We start from the raw sequence: 9128 nt of genomic DNA, 5'->3' as shown, positions 1-9128 counted from the left end.
AGCGCCGTCCGCAACCGCTGCAGCTCCTTCCCTAATGGCTGCAGCTCCGTCCCAAAGGCTGCAACTCCATCTCAACGGCTGCAACTCCATCCCCAATGGCTGCAGCTCCGTCCCAACAGCTGCAGCTCCATCCCCAACAGCTGCAACTCTGTCCCCAACAGCTGCAATTCCTTCCCCAACGGCTGCAACTCCATCCCCAACGGCTGCAACTCTGTCCCCAACAGCTGCAGCTCCTTCCCCAACTGCTACAGCTCCATGCCAAACCACTGCAGCTCCTTCCACAACCACTGCAGCTCTTGGCCGCTGACACTCCTTCCCCAACTGCTGACGCTCTTTCTCCAACCACTGCAGCTCCTTCCTCAACTGCTGCAGCTCTGTCTGCAGTCACTGCAGCTCCATCCCCAACTACTGCAGCTCCATCCTCTGCCCCTGCAGCTCTTTCCCCGGCCACTGCAGCTTCTTCCATCCTCGCCTTCACCTGCAGACACATCCTCTGCAGGGGCTGAGGTCAGCCCTGAAATTAGGAGCACAGGTGCTTCTAAGGCAAAGGACATGCAAACCTGCCATTCATCTTTGAAAAGATCTAGTTCTGTATTGATATTACTACAAATTGCTCTGCCATCATCATACCACATTGAGCTACAGCAGGTATGGAGGTATGCTATAGAGGGTCTATATAACTTTATGACTATATATAACTTTATAACTATATAACTTTTGCTCCAGACTGCTGGGAGCATTAGATAGTTAGTAATTCAGAATAGGTACACCGAATAACTGTAAAATTTGTGTGTGATGGCAAAACAGGGAAGGGACAGGAGAAGCTTGTGGACATTTCAAGTCTAAGTTGCATAATTAGGTTTCTGGGGGACACTGCATGCAGTACTTTTTACTTATTTAAATCTCTGGACTATAGAAGATTAGCTAATTTTTCTTCCTTGAAGAAGTTAGGACAAGCTGAATGAGAGAAATGGATCCAAAAAACCAAAAACCAGAAATGGTAGAATCTTAGCCTCATGCACCAAATTCAAAGGCTTTTTAAAGGCAATGAATAGATGATGCTGAAATCCCATGGTCACCCTTACCTCTCAAAAGGAGAAGGATGTCTCCATGTTAAAAACGTCTGCCTTCCTGGTATGATGTATACTAGAAAGAACCACAAATATATTCAGCAACAGGCAACCAAATTTCTGGTCTTTCTGGACTTTCTTATAAGAGTAGCTGTACTATGTCCAATTGAAGATCTGTACCCCATCCCTGATGTTGACTGGTTGCAGATTCCAAGGGAAGAACAGGGAAGGCATATACCAAGCGTTCCTCACGCCTCCTTCCCGATCTTCTTTCAATGTACTGCTCAGAGACTGATGCCTTTACACTTAGTAGCTTTAAGGTTTTCTTCCATTATCCCATCCCTTTGGAAGAAGATATGTTGTTGCCATGATATGGAAATAGAAGAGGACCTCCTCCTTGTAGCTTGGTAAACATCACCTACCCATTTCATGTGATGTCCACTATCTTTGTTCGTTGAAATGGAGAACACTTCACATTGTCCTTGCCACTTGTGCTTTTATAGCACAAGTATAAGTGCACTGGCCGTGGCAGCACAGACCACAAGGCCAGGGCACTGGCAGATCTCTCACTCATCTTCTAGCACAATGCACAAAGGAAGGATTTCCTGAGGAATCCTCTCTAGCTGGAAGTGCAGGGTGTTTCGGGGAAGGCTTTCTGCCCTGTCAGGGGTCATAGGGAGAAAGTGGGTGAAAGATTCTCAGATTTGCAATTTGCTATGACCATCTCCCAGACTACTTTGCTCTCTCCAGAGCCTTCCACTCTGATTTAGAACTATTGTTACAAATTACAGGAAAGCTTCAGAGCATTGCTGCTGCCAGAGGCATTAGCCTGAAAACTACAGATTCCTCAGTGAAGGTTACAAGCAGTGCTCCCACTCCAATTCCTTCTTCTGAGAGCAGTGGATTGTGAGAACAGCTCATGGTCTCAGAGTTTAAATCCTGCCGGGTAATAGCAGGCAGGCAGAGCTGATAAGATCCACATTCCTCCCCAGAAAAATCTGAATAGCTCCTACCGTACTTGACAGCTGGCCCAAGACCCTGCAGTTCTTCCTGGAGCTGCTGCCATCCATGCCATTATCCTGTCCCCAGGAGACCTGTGCATGGCCAAAAGAAGACGTTCCCTGAATAGGAGAAATTGTTCATGCTGGTAGCTTTATCAGATTCTAGTGCCAAGCAATGTTTGTAGGAGCAGACATCAACTTCAAGCCCCAGTGGGCAGAAGCAACAGAAAACTTTCCTTCTGCTGTTTACACAACTGCCACTCAGGGCCTGAGGCCTCCTCTTGAGGACTGGGTTCATTCTTTATCATTTAGCTCCTCACTGACTCAAACTGCCAAAGAGGACATCTGGGAGCAGAAGGAGCTGGTGCTCCTTCTGAGGCAAAAAGATAGTATCTTTATTAGCAACCGCATTTAAGCTTCTAACTAATTTCATCTAGGCCACTGAACAGTTGGAGGATGACAGCAACTCCATTGAGTTTTGAGGGTACAAGTGCACCTACAGGCTTCAGCCACATTAACATGTTTGGCAACTGTGACAGATCTGCCATCGGGCATGAATTCAAGGATGACGTTCTAAGAGGAGCTGGCATTTTTGATCGGTTCATTGGTCATGACACCTGAGGCAGGACTTTGCATAAGTCTCAGACCCTATTTCCGACACCTTTAGTGATTGCAGTCATTGAAGTGACTTGTGTTGAGGGGACAGAAGCTCCTCAGGAAGGGATAAGGGAAGCACAAGTGCCAACAGCTGCATTACTATTCACTGACACTGGGATATTCATCCTAACCTCAGGGTGGCTCCAAATTTCTTGGCAGAGATTAACCCATTAACTCTCATTGCCTTGCAGTCTATTTTTATGGTTCTGACAGGCAGGCATTGGAAGGCAAGTCTCATCCTAGCTTACCCTGTCTCCCATGGGGTGGAATGGAGCAAGAATAGGAGATTTAGGGGAATGGTTTCATCAGCTTCAGAAGATAGCACTGGGAGGCAGCAACCACATGGGAAGGAGATGTTAAAAGTTCTTTTCCCATGTGCATCTATGAAATGGAATACCAATGTCCCTGGTTCATTGTAAAGTCAGAAAGTGTAGAAAAAAAGAGCGTGATCATTTGATCAGGAAGGCGCAAGCTCTGGACTGACCTATAGAAGAAGAACCAACAGTAGAAAACTCACTGTAGGGGCAGCTGTAGTAGGAGAACAGATCTAAGAGTATAAAACAGAGTCTCTATAGGAATTTGGATTTTAAGCAAACAGGTTGTGGGATGCCCTGGAAGCTGGAAGAATTCCAACGGGGACTTCAGAACACATTCACTACACAAGAAGAACCCTGGTACATTTGATGCCTCAGATTCATCTCTCATGTTTTCTATACTGAGTGGAAATGGGGATTTGTTTCGCTTCCTCCATGTGTTGTGTTCCCAAGAATCAGCCTGTAGAGCTGAGAGATGTGCAGGACATGTCTACCCAGGATGACTGGAGCATGGTACAGTAAAGCACACCCACTGTGCCACATCCAGTACCATGGATCAAGCATCTCTATATGGCACAGTGTGGACCTAACAGCTCATTCAGAGCTAACTCTAACCTTGGTGTCCACTTGTGCAACAGATAAATCCATGATGGGCTTTTTCAGAGGGCCTTCTCTTGCAATTTTTCTCCCAGAACAAACAGTGTAATTTTAGCCTTGTTCATTCCAGGCTACAATGCTGGGAGAGGGAAAACTTCTGTTGTTTGCTTTCTGTTCCAAGAACAATAATGTTGAGAGTGCTACTGTAAAGTAGGAACGGTGCTTTTTGTACAGAACATGTTGCCTTCGTTTGCTCCAAGAAAGCTGAAAAACTCTTGGCAGCAGTCTGTCAAGTTTAGGCTCGACAACCAAACAGAAACACTGCCAATAAAAGCAGTAAGAGATTTGCTGAGAATAGAGGCAGAGTATTACCCTTACTCCTTGCAAGTGGAGGATAGTTGGGAAGCGATTAGTCAAAACCACAGAGCCACTTAGAGCAACTTTATCTTGCACAATATGTGCCATATGGACTGCGACCTAAACTATCCTTTAGTTTAATATTTTTTTCTGATAAGGACAGACACATGAAGTTTAAAAAAAAAAAAACTGCATACATGTCTACGAAGCTTGAAAGACAAAAACATTCAAAATGGAAATGGAGAGACTTTTGTTGCCACAAATGGAGTGCTAGACTTACAGACAGGTAGTCGAGAAGTGGGATCTTTGGCCTCAGGCTGGGATTAAAGCCCCCCCCCACTAAATTTCAGCATGAGGAAGAGATTGGTCATTGGGCCAAATATGGCTAATATAACTCCTGGGAAAACCAGTGCAAGAGTGGAGCAAGCATTACCAGAGGCAGAGCTGATCAGCAACTTTTTCCAAACATGCTGTGATTGTAATAGTTTGAGCACGGTCCTGTATTTCCCTCTGGCATGCTCTGACCCACTTTGATCCCTAGATAAGTTATTTTCCTGTTGCACAGAGAGGAACCACACTCCATAATTCAGATGACGAGCTAGATTAGAGCCAGATCAGTCCTATGCAGAATCAATGGCAGCTAAGAAACTCAGTTCCAAGTTTTTGGTTGAGAGAACAAGATTCTCCAAGAGCCATTAGAAGCTGGGCCAGTATTTGGATAGAGTTTAAGGCTTTTTTTTAAATCACATATACCAGGATGTACCTGCTGCCGCCCCATCCATCCATCCATCATTATTGCCTCTGAGCAAGACTACTTTAAGTAAATACTCATTAATTTCTTTTGAGTTCCAGTTGGACTCACTGAATGAGTTTATATTCTGTTTCCAATTAGCTGTAAATAAAACATAACAGCTACACAGACACCAAAGGAGGGGGAAGGCAGAAATGGAAGAGCGAATAGCCAAGAGAGCTTTTTGGATTCAATTAAAAGAAGTTGGTCCTTAATTCATGCTGTACCAAATCCATGTGAAGCTTTGGGGTTTTTTTTAGATTGAAAAGTTTCTTGAAGTGCCTTGAATTTGCACTTTGAAGTTTAGCCCATTTCACATCAACTTTGTGTCATCACCGCACAGTCAGTACTTTCTAAAAATGTGTGAATTTAACTACTGTCAAACTCAGATTGTCCAAGCAACACAAAACAAAAAGTTTCACCTCTGTGCCTCCATTTCCTTCCCTGCTCCTTCATAAAAGGAGATTATTATTCTTACTAATATGCTGGGTTCTTAGCCTGTCTACTTCCTATTTTTTTGGCATAGATCCAAAAGCTCTTTGAGGTCAAGGCAAAGATTTCAACTGATTTTCCTGGGTTTTGCCTTAGGTTAATAAATGTGCTCTGAAGACTTTGGACAAATAGCACTGTACAAATACATTGTGTTAATGCAAGTGCTTCTTATGCAGCCTTCAGTCAATTCTTTGTCTGGCAATACTCCCACAAAAGACAGACTGAGCAAAAGCCAAGTGAAGCGCTCCAGATTTCCTCCATTGTCTCCTAAAACAACAGACTTGTAATGCAAATCGTTCTGCTTTGTTAGGAATGAAGTGTAGCAACTCACCAAAAATGAGTATTGCCAGAGAAAATTCTTAATAAGACACACCAACCCCAAATGGTGGGACTAATGCCCCAGGAAGTTTAACAGCCACAGAAGATCTAACTCTTTGTTACATCCCAGGTTGTACAAGTCTGAAACCTATCTGGCAAGCAAAATTATCCTTATTTTACAAGTAGGGAAGAGGAGGTAAGGAGAATTTCCAGCTAGACTCCAAGAAGACAAGAGGAAAATCCCTACTGGCTTCAAAAATGTAGTCAGTGGTATAGGCAGAAGATGGACCCATCCCTCACATAAACGACAGTAATTGTACACATTGACCCATGACCATGTTCCTCTTTTAACTTTGTCTAAATTCCTCTTATTCATTTAGTCCTTCCAATGGATGGTCATCACTATGACCATTCATTGGTAGTGATGCGGGAAACAGCACAGAGATGCTTCTGCCCTTTTCGGTGCCATTTGGCTTAACACTACACTGCCAAGGTCTCACTAATTAGTGTTTAAGATCCTGACGAGACTCTCTGTAAAGAAAATCCAGCACTGGTTTTAATACTTAAAAAAAAAAATCCTACCAGACTGAGAAATCCTGCAATATTCCCTCAGTATCTCCCAGGCTACAAGAGTTTACCTCTTAACAAGATCGCTGTGATGAACAGATGTGACCTGACCTGAAAATTCTCAGCATTTGGATGAGTGTATTTACACACAACACTTAAATTGTCAAAATTATTTACACCACCAAACATTTCTCTTGCCAAGCAGCCTGAAGGAGCCTGCCCCGTAGCTAAACAAAAGCATTGACCTATACACAAAACTCAGTTGCCTGTTGATGGCGATGGTCCTTGTCAAAGCAGGACAGGGGTAGTAGCTCCTGAGTCTGAGTTGCCACCGTGGGCCATGCATGCCACAGGTGCATGTGTACCGTGTGAGAAGGACAGGCTAGGATGTTGTCCTTCAGCCTCTCATAGCTCTCTCAGCAGCTAGAGCTAGGAAAGAGGCGTGGCGTTTATGGCCAAAGTACAATTCAAGAATTACTAGGTTTCAAGGTACATTGTTTTGCCCTGTTATTCAGCAAGTTCATCTACAGACCTTCTTGCAGAAGTGGGCAACAGCATTCATCCTCTTGAGCCATTGTTGGTCGTCAAAGGTCGAAGATCTCTCTCGAAGATCTGGAGAAGAGACGGCTCAGAGGGGATATGATTAATATGTATAAGTTCAGGAAGGGAGAATGCAGGGAGGAAGGGGACAAGCTGTTCTCACTGGTGGCCAGCGATAGGACGAGGGGTAATGGCCACAAGCTGAAACACAAGAAGTTCTGTCTCCAGGTGAGGAGCAACTTCTTTACTGTTAGGGTGACAGAGCAGTGGAACAGGCTGCCCAGGGAGGTTGTGGAGTCTCCTACTCTGGAGGTCTTCAAAACCCGCCTGGATGCCGCCCTGTGCCACATGCTSTAGGTGTGCCTGCTTGAGCAGGAAGGTTGGACTAGATGACCTGTAGAGGTCCCTTCCAACCTTAAATATTCTGTGAATCTGTGAATCTGTGAATCTGTGAATCTCAGTTTCCGTAGTCCAGTGAAGGTGCCAGCATCTTGTTCGTGTCTGTTAAGATATACACCAAAGCCATCAATTCATCTCAGGCAACAAGGAAAGAGTGGGTAACACTAAATCATTAGACCTGGGCTGTGGCTGAGCCACGCTTCAGTTTCCTCCTTCCACAGTATTTTAGATGACAGGGATCAAAGATACTGCCACCATCAGAAAGGATTTTGCACCCACCTTCATTTAGTAGTTACCAGAGTAACTACTAAACCCAAGCCTTTTCAACCTATCCATCAATTGTATTGGATCAAGGACAACATAGGCCTGTATACTGAAGATCCCTAATTTTGAAGGTCTAACAGAAGGCCTCTCTTATGATACATTCTTGAAGCAAGCCTCAAAGTAGTCTAGGTGGAGCTGGGAGGAAACAGTTTGGGAATAGTTGGTAGGTTAGTCCGCATACGAGTAGTTTAATGCTTATTGCAGCATCAAATTCAAGTAACAATCTTCACCCCTTCACCTAGAGATTACCTCTAGAAAAATAGAGATCTTCCTGGTTCTTAGCCAGTGTGGATGTGGCAATATGAAACAGGATGAAAGACTGCAGCTTTGCAAGGCCCACGGAAAGCAAGAGAAGGAGGCTACATACACGGAAAGTAGCTTGCAAAACCAAAACAGATAGTTCCAGTCTCAGAACCATGCCCAAGCCTATAAGGCAGTTTTATTACATTGGTGCCAACAAAACAGGTCAAGGGATGCAACTATTTGTTCTGTCCATTCCTTTCTCATCTCACTGGAGGAATAGGTTAAGTACAAAGTGAGGGACACTTGGCCATGAGTAACGTCTGTCCCCCAGCCCCTAACTATAGGGAAGCTTGCAATGTCTTTGGCAAGTACAGTGACCTCAAGGGAAAATGAGAGTCTGGAGAGGTGCATCTGGGGAGACAGGAATGTTCTTGGGCTTATGCTGGAATATAATACAGAAAAGAAACAAACATTAAAAAAAAAAATCTGCCATTGAGACGCAATAAAGATGCCTGAAAATGATTCTGCCTCTGGGCAGAAGACTGAAGAAGACTCTGGAAGAGTCCCAATTTATTCAGAGACACAGATCTAGGCCTAGGGAAAGAATTGCAGGGGCTGTTGAGCAGGACCAAAGACAGATTCAGAACAAAGGCTGTAGTGCCAAACAAGTGCATGTGTCAAAGCCAATAGTTTCATGAAGCAGAAAAGCTGACTAATAAATCAAAATCTAGTGCATACCCCACAGAAACAATTCTAAGGACAAGGATAACACACAGGTCATGGACAGGCATGCAAGATGTTAGAGGAAGAGCACCATTTCACCTCCCAGTGGAATATCTTTTGCAGAAGGAAAGCAGCAGCTGTGTGATAGATAGTAAGTGTATGACAGACTTCTAGCAAAGACAATTTCTGCTGTGTGATAAAAGAACTAAAGAGATTCTCACATGCTAGGCACATCTCTGTAGACTGCAAGCCGTTCAGGTACCATCATAGTAATCTACTTTAAGACCAGCAGTTTGATTTCTGTTGGACCCCAGACCCAGCCACGCTGTGTTACTATCTAAAAGATAAACATGAGCAAGAAAGAGAGATAGGAGACAGAAATGCACATGCTGATGAAGTGCATTAGCCAGTGTGGGACAAATGCAATTGTCAAAATGAAATGCATTATTCTGTCACTATTGAAAAGTATAAGAAAAGGTCATCTGGTACAGTTAAGTACACTCCTGCTCTCAGAAAGTGTTCAATGGAAGTCACAATCGTGTCTCAAAAAATAGGGAGCGAGAGCACAACAGGAGTCGGGGGGAGAATGTCGCTGTCAGTGCATGTAGCATAGTAAAGCAAGCTCATCTGGCTCCCAGCGTCTCTCTGAAGGTCATACAGTGACCTCCTTGTCTCTCTGGGGGCATCACAGCAGCATTTGGCCAATTTTCCTCCAGAAAACCAGAAAAAAAAATGC

This window comes from Nothoprocta perdicaria, unplaced genomic scaffold, assembly GCF_003342845.1.
Source record: "Nothoprocta perdicaria isolate Ctin4 unplaced genomic scaffold, notPer1 scaffold_68, whole genome shotgun sequence".
NCBI classification, from domain to species: Eukaryota; Metazoa; Chordata; class Aves; order Tinamiformes; family Tinamidae; genus Nothoprocta; species Nothoprocta perdicaria.
The sequence above is the reverse complement of the archived record's forward strand: the minus strand, read 5'-3'. Positions refer to the sequence as shown.